Source organism: Aotus nancymaae, unplaced genomic scaffold (genome assembly GCF_030222135.1).
Source record: "Aotus nancymaae isolate 86718 unplaced genomic scaffold, 86718_ANA_hifiasm-v0.15.2.pri h1tg000014l, whole genome shotgun sequence".
NCBI classification, from domain to species: Eukaryota; Metazoa; Chordata; class Mammalia; order Primates; family Aotidae; genus Aotus; species Aotus nancymaae.
The window spans coordinates 106,274,109-106,291,630 of NW_026988425.1; positions in this window are offsets into that span (position 1 = coordinate 106,274,109).

The following is a 17,522-nucleotide window of genomic DNA, read 5'->3' on the forward strand; positions in this document are numbered from 1 at the left end:
CTATTCACAATAGCAAAAACTTGGAACCAACCCAAATGCCCATCAATGTTAGACTGGATAAAGAAAATGTGGCACTTATACACCATGGAATACTATGCAGCCATAAAAAAATGAGTTCATGTCCTTTGCAGGGACGTGGATGAAGCTGGAAACCATCATTCTCAGCAAACTAACACAGAAGCAGGAAACCAAACACCACATGTTCTCACTCATACGTGGGAGTTGAACAATTAGAACACAAGGACACAGGAAGGGGAACGTCACACACAGGGGCCTTTCAGGGGGTGGGGGTGCTGGGGAGATATAGCATTTGGAGAAATACCTAATGTAGATGACAGATTGATGGGTGCAGCAAACCACCATGGTACATGTATACCTGTGTAACAAACCTGCACATTCTGCACGTTTCCCAGAAATTAAAGTATAATAATAAAAAATTCATATACTTCAATAGAAAAACAACCTGATTGAAAATGTTAAAGTAAACAAAGAAAATGTTCAACAGAATATGAAAATAAGTATTATCTGACTCATAATTAAACATATAAAAAATATATAAGCCCAGGCTGGGCGTGGTATTCAGAATAAAAATTCTCCTGGCTGAGGCAGGAGAATTGCTTGAACCTGGGAGGCAGAGGTTGCAGTGAGCCAAGATTGTGCCACTGCACTCCAGCCTGGGCAACAGAGAAATACTTCATCTCAAAAAAAAAAAAAAAGAAAGAAAGAAAGAAAAAAGAAAAAAATATATATATGCCCAAACAATAGCATCATGCTGGTTTTAGTCTGTTAAATTGGCAAAAGTGAGTAGGGGTTTGTACTAGTGAAGGTATGAGAAGTTGCCCTATTTATTAAATATAATGAATAGTATATTTGCCTGAATAAAATTGGGATTCTAACAAAAAGGTTAAAAAGCAAGGATTTAGAGGATAGCAACGTTGTTTGCTACCCTTTTAAAAATGTGTCCAATAGGTATCATGTTTTGTACATATTTCTATATCTTGTTTTACACTTTATATTAGATTTTTGAAAATTTTTTATATCAGCCCATAAATACCTAATTCATTTTTTAATGTCACTATGGCATATCATTATGTGCATGTGCATTAACTTATTTAACTCTTGGTGGTAGATATTTATCTTCTTTTGAATCCCCTGGGGCAGATCACAATTGGGCTACATCAGTCATGGTGGTTCCATTCCTGTGTACCTTCCCACACACTAGCCCAACACTTGGTTTAGGAGTAGGTATATGACACTGACAATGAGACGTGAGAGAAAGTTAGGAGGTAGGCTCCTGGTAAATATTTGCCTCCTTGATTAAAAGAGATAATAACAAAAAATGGCCTCTCTACCACTGGATATGTTAACACTATTTTTTATTGATAAATAATATTTTACATATTTATCTGGTACATGGGATATTTTATTACTTACACAGAATGTGTACTCACTAAATCTGGGTACTCAGGGTGTCCATCACTTTGGGTATTTGTCATTTTGTGTGTTGGAAAAAAGTCAAATCCTCTCTCCTAGCTACTTGTGAATAGTGTTGCAATAAATGCACTAGTGCAGTTATCCCTTTGATAAAACGATTTATTTTCTTTTGGATAGATATCCTATAGTGGGATTGCTGGATCATATGTTAGTTCTGTTTTTATGTTTTTGAGAAAACTTTGTATGATTTCCCACAGTGGTTGTACTTGCATTCCCACCAACAATGTATAAGAGTTCCCTTTTCTCCATATCCTCACCAGCGTCTGTTATTGTTTTCTTTTTAGTAATAGCCATTCTAACTGGGGTAAGATGATATCTCATTGTGGTTTTGATTTGCATTTCCCCAATGATGAGTGATGTTGAGTGTTTTTTCATTTACCTGCTGCTCATTTGCATGTCTTCTTTTGAGAACTGTCTATGCATGTCATTTGCCCACTTTTTGTTGGGATTATTTGTGGGGTTTGTTTTGTTTTATTGTTGAGTTGTTTGAGTATCTTATGTATTCTGGATATCAGTTCCTTGTCAGATGAATGGTTTGCAAATATTTTCTCTTATTTAACAGGTCGTCTCTTCATGTTTTTGATTGTTTCCTTTGCTGTGCAGAAGCCTTTTGGTTTAACATATCCCCATTTGTCTGTTTTTGTTTTAGTTGTCTGTGCTTTTAAGGTATTAGCCATAACATCTTTTGCCTTACCAATGTTCTGAAGTGTTTTCCCTATTTCCTTTTAGTAGTTTTATAGTTTTGGGTTTTACATTTAAGTATTTAATCATCTTGAGTTAATTTTTCTATACAGTGAGTGAAGAGGGTCTAGTTTCATTCTTATGCATATTGCTAATTTTCCCAGCACCATTTATTGAAAAGGATGTCCTTTCTCCAGTGTATGTTCTAGGCACCTTTGTGGAAAATGAGTTGTTTGTAAATATGTTGATTTATTTCTGTGTTCTCTACTCTGTTCCATTGGTCTATATGTCTATTTTCATACCAACACCATGCTGTTTCAGTTATATTGACCAGTAGCCCAGTAACATATTTTAAAGCCAGGCACTTTTCTGCCTCTAGCTTTATTCTTTTTGATCAAGATTGCATTAATTATTCTGACTCATTTTTGGTTCTATATGAACTTTAGTATTGTTTTTCTATTTCTGTGAAAAATGACATTGGTATTTTAATATAAATTTAATTGAATCTATGTATTGTTTTGGGCAGTATGGTCATTTTAGCAATGTTAATTCATGAGTGTAGGATCTCTTCCTGTTTGTTTGTGTACTCTTCAATATCTTTCATCAATGATAAAACTAACTTTGATAGTCATTTAGGGGCCATGATTAAAAGTAGCTTAAGAACCAAGCTTATGTGCCAATGATGGCAGAGTAGAAAGACAGAAAAATTCAGAATCCTTGAGGATGTGGTTGAGCACTTAATTATTAGTCTTTGACCTATGATATTTTCTGATTTCTTGTTATAGGAGATAGTAAGTTATCTCTATTTTATAAGACAATTGAATTGGAATCTTCTGCTACTGGTAGCCAAAAGCATACTAATTTTCACAGCTGTTATGTATGTAACATTTAAAAAACTTTTTCTTTTAAAATAATTATAGACTTCAGGAAGTTGAAAAAATAGCACAGAGAGTCCTGTGTGCTCTTCATCGACAATGGTTATCTTGTATAACTATAGTACAATATCGAAATCAACATTGACATTGGTGCGATACTGATAACTAGACTGCAAAACTTATTCAGTTTTCATGGTTTTTAAATACATTCTTCTGTGCGTGTGTGTGTGTAATTCTATACAGTTTTACCTCATGTACAGATTTGTGTGGCCACTACCATAATCAAGATACAGAACTGCTCTTTCACCACAAGGAACTCTTCATGTCATTTTTTTATACCCCACCCATCCACACTGACAACAAGTAGCCTCTGTAATTTTGTCATTTTGAGAATGTCATATGAATGGAATCATACAGTATGCAACTTTTGGAGACTGATTGTTTTCATTAAGCATAATGCACTTGAATACCATTCAGTTTGCTGCATGTATAGTTTGTTTCTTTTTATTGCTGAGCAGTGTTCCATTATATGGATGTACCAGAATTTGTTTAACCATTTACCTAAGGATATTTGGGTAATTTCTAGTTTTTGCTATTATGAATAAAACTGCTATAAATCTTCATGTACAGGTGTGTGTGTGTTTGTGTGTGTATGTTTATGTGTGTGTGTGTGATAAGTTTTGACTTCTCTAGGGTAAATGCCCAAGGCTGTTATTGCTGGGTCATATAATAAGTACATCTTTCATTTGATAAAAAAAAGGTCAAATAGTTTTCCAGAGTAGCTGTACCATTTTACATTCTAACCAGCAAGGTTTAAGGATTCCAGTGGCTCATGCCTGTAATCTCAGCACTTTGGGAGGCTGAGGAGGGTGGATCATTTGACATCAGGAGTTCAAGACCAGCCTGGCTGACATGGTGAAGCCCTGTCTCTACTAAAAATACAAAAATTAGCCAGGCGTGGTGGCGGGCTCCTATAATCCCAGCTACTTCGGAGGCTGAGGCAGGAGAATCGCTTGAGCCTAGGAGGCTGAGGTTATGGCGAGCTGAGATCACACCACTGCACTCCAGCCTGGGTAACAGAGTAAGACTCTGTCTCAAAAAAAAAAAAAGAAAGAAAGAAAGAAAAGAAAGAAAGAAAAAAGAGAATTTTAGTTTCTTTGCATTGTCACCAGCATTTTGAATTACGCTACATTTTTAATTCATTCTGAATGTGTAGTCATGGCTCAATAAAGCATTTTTAATTTTTTCAAAGGATACATAAAAAATTATTAACAATGGTTATATTGGGGAAAACAGTTTGGAAATGAGGGAAGAGGAGTCATTTTATTTGGTAGCTTTCTATTTTGTTTGGATATTCTTATGTGTTATTAAATGCATTTATTATGTCTACATACATATTGGCCTTTGTTTTTTGTTTTATTTTTATATTTGTTTTTAAGTCCATAATAAATATTTAACAATTCTGTTGTTATTTAAAATTAGAAGTAAATGTCTATATAGCTCTTTTAGTGTTGATAACTGAACTAACGTCAAGAGAAAGCTGCAGGCATCTAACCACGTTGCTTGTCCTGGTTCTACATTTTACTGTTTTAACACTCATTTACCTAAACTGACTATAACTTTTCCCTTGTGTATACAAATTTGCCAGATTAGATCCTGTTCTAGACATGACTACATTTATTGTCTTCTGAAGCCACATGAACAAAATATATTTTCCTGTTAAATGCCATGCTTAATAGCATTTTGGAATTTAATTGCTTGTCTTTTATACAACTGAAAGAGAATGCAAGCCTTGCCTTCCTTGAAGTGTGTTTGTTTCCCCTACAATACTATTTTTACTCTCAATTTGATCTTTTAAGAGGAATGTTTGTACTTCAATGGTTTTTTGAGTAAGGTCACACAGAGTAAATGTGTAAACACTGGTTATCTGCTGTCTGAATAATGAATCTCAGAAAGGCCTGCAAACCCTTTGCATTCATCAGGGACAGAAAAATTGCCTAATCAAGCAACATGCAGGGAGCAGAAATAGAATGAGGTAAGCAGGGAAAGTGCTTTCTGCTGGGCATGGTCATTTCAGTCACCCTCAAAGTCATCAGCTTTTGCCCTAAATGGATTGATTGTGTGGTAAACTATTCTGATTGTTCACATGCGTGGTGGATGACCTTCAGGAAAAGACCAGCAGTGACAGCCCTGTGGTAAAACAAGTTGGATTTATTGCTTGTTGTAACAGGGAAGAACAGACACCATGGAGAGCTATGAGATGTCTTAGTTACAATGTTGTGAGAACCCGTTATAAGATTTGATCTTTAGTTGGGTGACTTGGGGAAGGGTCTAAGAAAGCTGAGCTTTTCTCTAAATTGGTCAGAAAGCAGGGACAATTGTAAAATTGGGTATCTCAATAGATCATATCTATAAAGAGTGGGGACTAAAGGAAGGATAAAGCTCTAACTGGTAAAGAAGTAACAATCATTCATTTTAGCCAAGAGAGAGTGCATGGTATTTTGTGAGTGGCACAGTGACTTTGCTTTTATCTCTGCTTATAAAAAAATTATATAGTTGCTCCATATTGTCTCTTTTTACCCATAGTATCAGATTAACCTTGTCTGAGGTTGGTACTCTGTGAAACTGTTAATGTTCAAGAAAAGAATAACATGGTCCAGCTGTGGGTGCCTGCTACACCAGTTGCTGAATGTCAGCAGCTGCTCCTTTTTTGCTTTCTCCTGTGAGTGGAAAAAGTTGAAGCCATCATATCACAGATTGCTATATGGACCATGGCTTGGCATTTACTCATGTAGCTTTTAAATGTATTTCACTTATTTGCCATAGCTCTTTGACCTGGTTTTCAAGTATGCTGTCATTATTCCAAGGTTAAATGCTAACATAAAAACGCATGACTTTCCCATCATCCTAAAAGTCAAGCCCGTCTGGTCCAGCTTTCTGCCTCCAGGCTAAGCTGCCCATAATGATCGTAAAAAATTGATGTCTTTTCTGCTTTTAATGATCTAACTGAAAGGAAGAAAATTCTACTGTTGCCCTCAGAAGTCCACAGCCTTCACTCTGACTCCTTGAAAACATTTTTCTACTCAATTCTCCATGGAGATGCTCTCTCTCCTGTATAATTGAACTAATTGCCTGGAGCAGGCTTTAGAACCAAGGACCCCAAACCAGCAGGCTTTAGGCTGAATCTGGCAAGCTGACTTGTTTTATTTTGTATGCACGGTTTTTTAAAAAGAGGGGAAATTTCATAAAAAATTCATCATTTTGTCTTCCTTGAAGAATCAGAATATTTGGCCATACTGAGCAACCATTTGATTGGAGTTGAGTAATGACTCTTCCTTTAGGTCATCCAAAGATTGCCATAGTCCCCTCAACAGCCCACTGCAACACCACCCTATGCTACCCAATTGTGTTTTTGCCTGGAGTTCTATAGCATTTGAATTTTCAACACTGGCATAGACTTCTTTTATCTGCAACTTGTATACATTTCTCAAACTGGAGTTTGGATTATAGGTGTGTCTACATAAATGCAATGATCTGAAGCACTACAGTTGCAGAAGAGAAAGAGCAATCCATATTCAATGTCATTCAGTAAACATAATAGATATTCCCAGAGTGTTAATTGTGTGTAGAGGTTTACAAAACATATTATTTTTACAGTAAATATAACATAAGTATATTATGGAATGTAATGGAAAATAGATTAAAAAGTAAATCTAGAAATAAAAATAAAACTTCTTGCTTCAGGCTATACCACAGTGTAGCCCATGGAGTAGTGACTGAAGTCTGCCATTGGAGTTACTTTGGTGGAAAAGTTATTGAACAGTGGTACTAATACAATAATCTCAGGTTAATCTTTTCCTATTTTTGTAAACTTTCAAGGTGTCAGAATTTTTAAAATGGAAGGAAATTTAAATATTAACTAATCCGTTCACTTCATTTTTATTGGGAATATAAAAGACTGATCAATGAATCAAGTCAGTCTGGGCAGTGACAGAATCCAGATATCAAGGTTGCTAGTCTTGTCCTATTCAACGTGTATGTTCCTTAACATAATGGCAAAAGATGTATACATATTATTATTGTGTATTTTTATCTTTTTGGTTTGATCATTCTATTTCTTAATTATAGAGTGATGGAGAACTTCTCAAAGAAATTCAAGTCTTCTTTGATGTAATATGATAGTTTATATTGATATATTATATAATTTGTCTCAAATAAGACTCAAACGGAAGTTGCTGGTTGCACCAAGAGCAATATATTTGATTTTATATGTTGGCACCTTTGGATAGTTGTGGCCATGAAAATGCAATGATCTGAAGCACTACAGTTGCAGTAGAGAAAGAGCAAATATTACAATTTGAAATGAATTTTATTTACCAAATGTGACTTGCAATATTTTCCCAATTCTAGACAATATAATAAATATAATATATTTAAAGATCAAACTTCATGCATCTGGTCCAATAGAGTCATACATTTGTTTTTCCCATTCATTAATAGACTGTTGAAACCTATCTTGTTCTGTGATTGGTGAGTAGATAAGAATACTTTCAGTTTTCATACCTAGAGCTGAATGGTAATTGGTAAAATTTTGAACAAAGTGATATTACAACAGAAAGAATTTGATAGATTATTTGAATTTATGGAAGCTGGGGATTGACTTGTAGAAGGCAGTTAACTGATCTCAGAGGAGAAACAATGTGTCATACTTGAATAATTTATTTGTTGGCAAATCTCCAAAAATGAATTACTTCTTTTCCAAATTCCTTTAGTTATTTATATCAACCACTATGATGGACTCTAATTACTTTAATTTGTTTTGAGAGAAAATGATTAATAACTACTGTCAAAAACACATCATGCATAAAGAGAAATTCATAACATGCAGCCTTGAAACTTGTATATTCGTTATAAAAAGCTCTATAGTATGTAGTATGATTATGGTCATAATTTTACTTAAGGAATATTCAATGCTTGCTTTTTTTATAAAGGCAATCGTATCATTTGGGGTGGGCAGTAGCTCTACATACTTATTTCGTCCAACTATACTGATTAAGTGGTTGAATATTAGTAATTTCATATGGCTTAACTTCTTCAACTCTCCAATTGCCTTACCTGTCTTTTGTTTGTAGCACCTTAGGGAATCTCACATTCATTACATCCACAAGCAAACTCATCATCTTCTCCAGACCTGGGGTCCTGCCTTAGGAGATGTTACCATTGTCCATTCATCTTGGTAAGCTGAAAACCTGAACCCCATCTTTTATACCTCCTTTTCCCCTAACCTATCAGTAGCAAAACATCACTGTGACCTTTTGATTGTTTTTCTCCATAATATCTTGATTACATTTACTTCTTTTCACCTTCAGTGCCAGAATTCTTAGTCATCTTTCACTGGAACTATTGGGGGCACCCCTACTGATCTCCCTGTACCAAACATGTTCCCTTTTGAAGGTATTCGCCAGATTGCAGTCAGAGTAATGTTTTCAAGCTGCAAATCTGTCCGTTTCACCATGCTCCACAAGCCCTGCTTAGGAACCTTCCGTGACTCTGCAGTGTTTCTACAGTGAACCAAAGTTCTTTACCTGGCCTATGTGGCTGAGGCCAAGACTGCTATCCAGTTAAAATCAATAGTTTCCTTTTCCCCTACTGAAAGATTCTGTGGTACTGGACATGGCAGCATAACTTACTTGCAGATAGGAGCGGCCAATGAGATAAAATTGGGAATGGGACTTGGAGAGAGCACGTTTAAAGAGGCTTAATTAGGCTGGGTGTGGTGGCTCATGCCTGTAATCCCAGTTAACTTAGGAGGTTGAGGTGAGGGAGTTGCTTTGAGCCATGGAGTTCAAGACTGAGGCAGCTATTATTTCGCCACTGCACTCCAGTTTGGGCGACAGGGTGAGGACTATCTCTATTTGGTTTTGGTTTTGGTTTTTTTTAAAGAGGGTTAATCGACTGTGAGGCATATACTTTTGCTCCTGTTCTTTTCTCATTTCTGTTGTCTGGAATGAGTATGTGATGTTGGAGCTGCAGTAGCCTTATTGTGACTATGAGGAGGATTCAGAATAGAAGCCATACATTAAGATGTTAGAGGAGATAAGTAGACAGCGTCTGGGATCCTTGTGACTGAAATCTCCGCAGAGAGCCTTGCTTCAGACTTCTTCATGTAGGGAAACATACTAACCTGTTTATCTTTAAGCCCCCATTATTTAGTTTTTCTCTTTTTCTATGAAGCTGAATTTACTGCTAACTGTTAAAATGACCCTGTGAAATTTGATCCCTGTCCATTCTCTGTGCCTCTAGCATTGCTTTTTATACCCTGCCATCTTAGCTTACTATCATTTTCCCAGATCGGGGTGCACTGTATTTCTTGCTACTGCCAATCCTTTGTGTGTGCTGCTCTATTTGTTTGGTGTATTCTATACATATACTTTCACTCCCCTCCTTTCCCACGTAAATCTCTCAATTTTTCAGAGGTCTTCAGCTTTAATATCCTTGGAAAGCTTTTACCTTTTCACTAGCATATGCCGAATTCCTTGGAATAGCTCTTCTGGAACTGTGCTCCTTTTCTTTCCAAGGCTTTCTTAAGTATTTGGAGGTATTCTTTACATACAATAAAAATCACCCTTTTTATATGGATAGTTTGGTGAGTTGTGTATGTGTAACCACCACTAAATTCAAGATATATATTTGCATCACCACAAAAAGTGACTCATGCTCCTTTACAGTCTGTCCTTCTCCTCAGCCTTTAGCCCCGACAACCATTGATTTCTTTTTTTACATTTCTATATTGATTTATTATAAAAGTGGAACATTTTTGGTTTCTTTTTTCCCAGGTTTAAGAATATATAATTTAAAAATTTCAAATATATGTATATATTTTTACACTATATATATATAGTATACAACGTGATGCTTTCATATATATGTATATACTTTGAAATGATTAAATAAAACCAGTTAACAACAGTTATCTACCTTTTTTTTTCTAGTGAGAACATTTAAGGTCTACTTTTAGCAATTTTCAAGTTTACAATACATTCTTGTTAACTATAGTTGCCATGCTATACAGTAGCTCTCCATAACTTATTCATCTTGTCTTACTGAAACTTTGTACCTTTTAGCCAAAATTTCTCTATTCTCCTCCAGCCTCTGCTACCCTCTGCCCCGGTGACTTCCATTCTATTCTCTGCTTCTGTGAGTTCTACTTTTTTAGATTCCACATATAAGTGAGACCATGCAGTATCTATCTTATTTCACTTAGCATAATGTCCTCTAGATTCATCCTTGTTGTCACAAATCACAAGATTTCCTTCTTTGTAAAGGCTAAGTGGTATTCCATTGTATATATACACCACATATTCCTTATCCTTTCATCTACTAGTGGCTACGAAGCTCATTCTTTATCTTAGCTATTGTAGATAATGAATATAGTAGTGGAGATATCTCTTCAACATACTTATTTCATTTCTTTTGAATATATGCCCAGAAGTAGGATTGCTGAATGATATGGCAGTTTGGTTTTTAAATCTTTGAGGAACCACTGTACTGTTTTCCATAATGGCTGTACCAACTTAGATTCCCACCAACATAATACAATGCTTCCCCTTTCTCCAAAGTCTCACCAATACTTGCTATCATTTGTCTTTTGTATACAGCCATTCTAACAGTAATTAGGTGCTGTCTCATTGTGGTTTTGCTTTGTATTTCCCTGGCGATTAGTGATATTGAGAATTTTTTCATATATCCTTTGGCTCCCCTTGTATGTCCTCTTTTGAGAAATGTCTATTCATGTCCATTGCCCATTTTCTAATTTGATTATTTATTTTCTTGCTGTTGAGTTCTTTCAGGTCCTTACATATTATGGATATTAACCTCTTATGAGAAGTATGGTTTGCAAATATTTTCTCCCATTATGTAGGTTGTCCCTTCACTCTGTTGATAGTTTCCTTTGCTGTATAGAAGCTTTTTAGTTTGATGCAATCCCATTTGTCTATTTTTGCTTTTGTTGCCTGTGATTTTGAAGTCATATTTAAAATAATTGGCCAGGTGCGGTAGCTCACGCCTGTAATCCCAGCACTTTGGGAGGCTGAGATAGGTGGATCGCTTGAGGTCAGGTATTCGAGACAAGCCTGGCCAATATGGTGAAACCCCATCTCTACTAAATATACAAAAATTGGCTAGGTGCAGTGGCATGTGCCTGTAGTCCCAGCTACTTGGGAGGCTGAGGCAGGAGAATTGCTTGAACCCAGGAGGCAGAAATTGCTGTGAGCTGAGATCACGTTGCTGCACTCCAGCCTGGGTGACAGAGCAAGACTCTGTCTCAAAAATAAAAAAATTGCCCAGACCAATGTCAGGATTTCCTTCTATGTTTTCTTCTAGTAGTTTTATAATTTCAGATGTTGTATTTAAATTTATAATCCATTATAACTTAATTTTTGTATATGGTGTGGGATAAGGGTCAAATTTCATCCTTCAGCAGGTGGATATCCAGTTTTCTTAACACCATTTATTTGAAAAGACTATCCTTTCCACATTGTGTGTTCTTGGCATCTTTGTTGCAGATCGATTGACTGTGAAAGCATAGATTTATTTCTAGAATTTCAATCCTGTTCCATTGGTTGTTGAGTCTGTTTTTACGCCAGTACCATTCTATTTCGATTGCTATATATTTGTAGGATATTTTGAAATCAGATACTACGGTGTCTTCAGCTTTGCTCTTTTTGCTCAAGGTCACTTGGCTATTCAGGGTCTTTGGTGGTTCCACATGAGTTTATTATTTTTTTTAACTTCTCTGAAAAATTGATTACCAATGGATTTTATTTCCGTTCCTATAGTTTTGCTTTTTCCAGAATGTCATATAAGCAAACTATATAATATATAGCTTTTATTGGTCAGCTTCTTTCTGTTAGCATAATGGTTTTGTTATGCATGCATAAATAGCTCATCCCTTTTTGCTGTGTAATATTCCACCATATGAGTACACCAGACATTTGGGTTGTTTCCAGGTTCTGCTTTGTTTTATAACAAAGCCACTATAAACATTTTTGTATGGACATAGGTTTTCATTTCTGTTGAATAAATGACTAGAAAAAGAATTGCTGAATCATATGGTAAAAGTATATTTAACTTTATGTGAATCTACCAAACTGCTTTCAAAATGGGCTATACTAATACACCATTTCGTATTTCCGTCAACAATGTATGTGTGAGAGTTCCAATTCTTCTGCTCCCTCTCCAGTAATTTGTATCATCTGTCTTTAAATTCAGCCATTTTAGCAAAGTGGTGGTAACTTTATGGTTTTAATTTGTATTTTCCTAATGAGTAATGATGTTGAGTATCTTTTTTCATGAGCTTATTGGCATTTATATACCTTCTTCAGTAAAGTGTGTGTTCAAATTTTCTACTTATTTATAAGGGGTTGTTTTCTTATTATTGAATTGTAAGAATTTCTTTTTTTAAAATATATTCTGGCTATGTATTTTTAAATCACTGTTTTACAGAATTATTGTGTTATTCCATATCTGTGACAACAGTATATGAGAGTGCTAATTCCACTACATCTGCATTATCAACATTTCATATAGTCAGCCTTCTCAATTTTAGACATTCTAATAGGGATATGTGTGTGTATTTCATTCCTTTTTTAAGAGTAGCTTTTACAGAAAACTATCACAGAAAAATTGATAAAATGGTACAGAGATTTTCTGCATACCCAGTTTCTCCTGTTAACATCTTGCATCAGGTATGGTACGTTTCTTACAATCAAGGAGTCAATATTACTGTATAACCATTAACTAAAGTCCATACTTCATTTATGTTTACTTAGTTTTTTCCGCATATTCTTTTTATGTTCTCGGATCCCATCTAGAATACCACATTACATTCAGTTGTCATGAATCCTTAGGTTCCTCTTGTCTGTGAGTTTCTTTTAGTTGTGTTTTAAATTTGTAGTTCCCTAATGATTAGTGATGTTGGACATCTTTTCATGTGCCTATTTGCCATCTGTGTCTCTTCTTTAGTAAAGTGGCTGTTCAAATCTTTGGGTCATTTATTACTGATTTTTTTATTATTGAGTTTTGAGACTGTGAACGTTTCATGTATATGAAATAATATGTCTGATAAGAGGCTTGTATCCTCATAAAAGTATCCTCATTTAAGTCTTTAATCCATCTTGAGTTAATTTTTGTATAAAGGTAAGGAAGGGGTTCAGTTTTAATTTTCTCCTTATGGCTAGCCAGTTTTTCCAGTACAGTTTCTTTTAAAGAGCAAAAGTTTGTAATATTGATGAGATTCAATGTATCAATCTTTTCTTCCTATGGTTCATGCATTTTGTGCCTTTCAAAAAAATCCTTGCCTAACTCAAGGTAAAAACAATTTTCTCTTATGATTTTTATAGAAGCATTATCATTTTAGTTTTTATATTTAAGTCTTTGGAAGTTTATTAACCATAATCTATATAACAGTTTGAATTTTATATTTAATTCTGCGCAAATGTTTTTCAAACCACTTTTACACCCACACAAGTGGAAGTTGTATATATTAAATTCCTAGTGCCTCAATAATCTTATCTCTTGCATTCTTCTGTTAATGGACTACGTATGATATTGAAAGTTTTTCTTATGCCAGCATTAGCATTCCATTTCTTTTTGAAATATACAAATATTGTGTGTCAATCACAGGCCTCTGGTTGTAAGCAATATAAAACAACTCGGATTCTTTAAGTAATTTATTGGGAGGATGTGAGGGAGCTGAAGAAAGAGTTTCCAAATAGAAGGAAACAATTAGCTCCAAAGTGTCTTGGAAGTATGAACTGCTCAATTGTCTTGCCCAGTCAATTCTGTTGCAATAAATGACCTGAAATCATCTTGCTGTTAGGTTTGGAGGGGGTGGAGGAGCACACCTTTTGTCGCTTGCTTCAAGATTCAAATTGGAAGATAGGAGAAGGCTGAAAAATAAAAACCGTCAACTGACATGGCTTGGTCATGTGCCCACTCTGGCTAGGAAGGTTACCCAAATCAATAGCCTCATCAGACTATATTCAATTAAGTTAAGATCATTCCCTAAAAGAAGTTTTGGACACTAACATGTAAAGGTAGGATGGGAACTGGGAAGCCCCAGACTACAAAGTTCTTGATATACAACATGTTGCCTTGAAACTCTCCTTTTGGCTCACGTTTGTGCACACCCGCATGTGTGTGTGTTTTCACTTCAATTTTGTATGTGAAAAGCAAAATGATTTGTAAAATAGGTATGGCTGTCTAAATGATCAGTCTGGTCTAGATTTGTAACAAAAACCAACTGGCAGCTCAGTTTTAAGAGAGACAACACACACTAGAAAAAGAAAGACCTAGGATCCAGGAAAACTATTCCAGTTCTGTCTCTGGATGTTAGTTAGCTGTGGGTTCTTGACAAGTCTTTAATCTGTTTGAATCTAAGTTTCCTTAACTGCATAACAAATTATTCAGCTACATTATATCTAAGTCTCTTTTTGCTCTAAAATTCTGTATTTCTAAGGATGCCATCTGTATAAATGTTATCTGTTCTTTTGTTAAGAACAGTACTCATAGTTAGAAAACTGAATACACAGAGAAATACATAAACATATGCCATACAACAGATAACTCAACTGCATTTTAAATTTCAGATACACAAGAAATAAATTTCAGATATTCTAAAAATATTAGTTGTGTATATCTGAAATTCAAATTTAACTAGCTGCTCTGTATTTTTACTTCCTCAACCTAGCTATCCTAAGACAGTCCATCAGATACACCTTAAACACAGCACACAGGAAAGGAATTAATAAGCAGGAAGAATTACTCACAGGTTCTTGAATTAGCATTTTTACATATTTTTTAATTGAATATATAGCAGCTTTAGTATAATTTCTCAATTGAATTAACTAAATGAAATAAAATTCTATCTCTTGATATAAGACTGTCTTAATTTGGTCCCTTTTAAGAATGAATTTTTATTCAAGGAACAGTTTCTCATTGAACTACATGAATGAATGTTCTAATTGTGCCATCATATACAAGCTCATAATAGGTCTTCACCTGAGGAATATAAGTGTTTTTTTAAGGAGCTTAATGGCTTGCTGGCTGAATGAGGATTTTTTGCCTTGTTGAGAATTGAAGTTTACTTATCAGTAAAACCCATTGGCTTTCTTAATCTTCTTTGTTTTGTCCTCCTGTACCTATTAATCACATAGAACTGCTTGTTCTTCATCATCTTGGCTTTGATGGATACTTCATGTAATAAGTCCCAACCTTCAGCACTGAGTAATTACTTGGTAACTCCTACTTATGAAAGTTCAATAACTATACAACAGCGATACTGTTGATATATGAGCTCTTTTTCTTTCATTCCTTCCCCACTACATGTACTGAAATGACAGAATGTCTTTATTTTGTCTCTGTAATTTGCAATTGCTGATGGTAACTTTGACATCTAATGCACGGGAGCTAAATCTGAGCAAGGACTTCTCATTTGTAAGTCATATTCTAGGTGTTTGAAGGCATGCATGCTTTTAAAGGTGAAATTTAATTTATTGACAAGAGTAAATTCTCTTTTGCTATGGCTCTCATATGGTAAGTATTTATAGTAATCTCTCTTAACAATCTATGGCCTTGCTGTCAGAAAATATACCAGTGCAAATCCAAAGCAGTAAAATGAAAAAATTGATTGACTGCTTAGAAAAAAGAAGAGAAAACAAAAGACAATCACTTGAGTGCATTAGAACTCAACTCAAAAAGTAAATGAATTTTGTGATGGTGATGTGGAGATGATATGACTCTTACAAAATACACTTTCCTGTTGGTTTGGTAAGCAAATTGAAAATTCCAAAGTTCCTTCACTAAATATATTTTTGAAAATCATGGTCACAAAGAATGTTGGGATTTGCCTATTTATATATTTCCTGCACATATTTAGTCAAATAGATTTTTTATTTATATAAACTTCTCAGTCTTTGAAAAGCTTTATTTTTACATATTCTCCAGAGTCTTAATTTTTTTCTTATGTATATAATAGTAATTAAGTCTATTTTTAAAACATTAACATTGAACTTTAATAAGCATTCTGTTTCTACTCCTGCAGATTTAGTTTATATATTATTTTTATTATGTTGATTTATCTGGACACATATTTCATACAGGACTAAAAAGCAGCTAACAAGGGCCTTATTTCTTACCCTTGCAAAAGGTGTGTTGTTTCATGCCCTCCAACATGATCTCACACTCTGGGTTTCACTTCTAAGATTCTTATGACTTAATAGAATGTTTTTAATGAAGTTTTCTGTTTCTCGCAGTACTCCTCAACTATCAACACTTATCTGCTACCACAAGTCCCATTCACTCAAAGTCTCACTAAATAGCTAGTTAAAAGTTTATTCTCAACTTTTTCAATTTTTTTTTAAATCTCCATGGATATCTCCTTTCTTCATCTGACCTCATCTCTTGCTTGGACCACTGAAGCAGAAGCAGGCAAGCAGTTTCTCTGTTGCCACCATCCTTCCTTTCCATCCATTCTACAAAAAGCAACCCAAGCGATCATCCCAAGGCCTGCAAGGCTCTGTATGAGCAACTTCTGCCTGCCTTTTCAACTGCAAAGGTATAATTCCCAAAATATTTTTAAAAATTTACACTGAGTATGTGTCAACCATTTATTTAACTAATTAATGAGGAAACCCATGGGATAACAAAATTGATTTAAAGAAATATGTAAGACTCAAATACATTTAAGAGGAATCGAAAACTAAAAGCAAAGAAATCAGGAATAAAAATGAAAAGTTATACTACACAGAAATTTTAAATGTAGCCTTTGGGATTATCTGCTCTACTATCCAAAAACTAGTTTATCCATTTTCTACAAATTAATATCTAACTCTACAAAGATGTAAAATGCCTGGGCTTTAATTGATGGTTAATAATAAGTGAGTAGCCGGGCGTTGTGGCTCACGTCTGTAATCCCAAGGCCGAGGCGGGCGGATCACGAGGTCAGGGGTTCAAGACCAGACTGGTCAACATGGTGAAACCCCGTCTCTACTAAAAAATACAAAAATTAGCTGGGCGTGGTGGCTCGTGCCTGTAATCCTAGCTACTTGGGAGGCTGAGGTAGGAGAATTGCTTGAACCGGGACCCGGTAGGCAGAGGTTGGAGTGAGCCAAGATCGCACCACTGCAATCCAGCCTGGGCTACAGAGTGAGGCTCCATCTCAAAAAAAAAAAAATATATATATATACACACACACACACACACACACACACACACACACACATACACACATACACAATTATATATATATACACACTTTATATATATGTAATGTATATGTGTATATATATATATAAAGAATAAGTGAGTAACAGTCCCCAAAAATCAAATGCTTCTTGGGCAGCTTGCTAGATCATATCTTAGTCTTCTTTATGCCTTTTATTCTTAATTCTCAAACTCTACTCAGCATTCTAC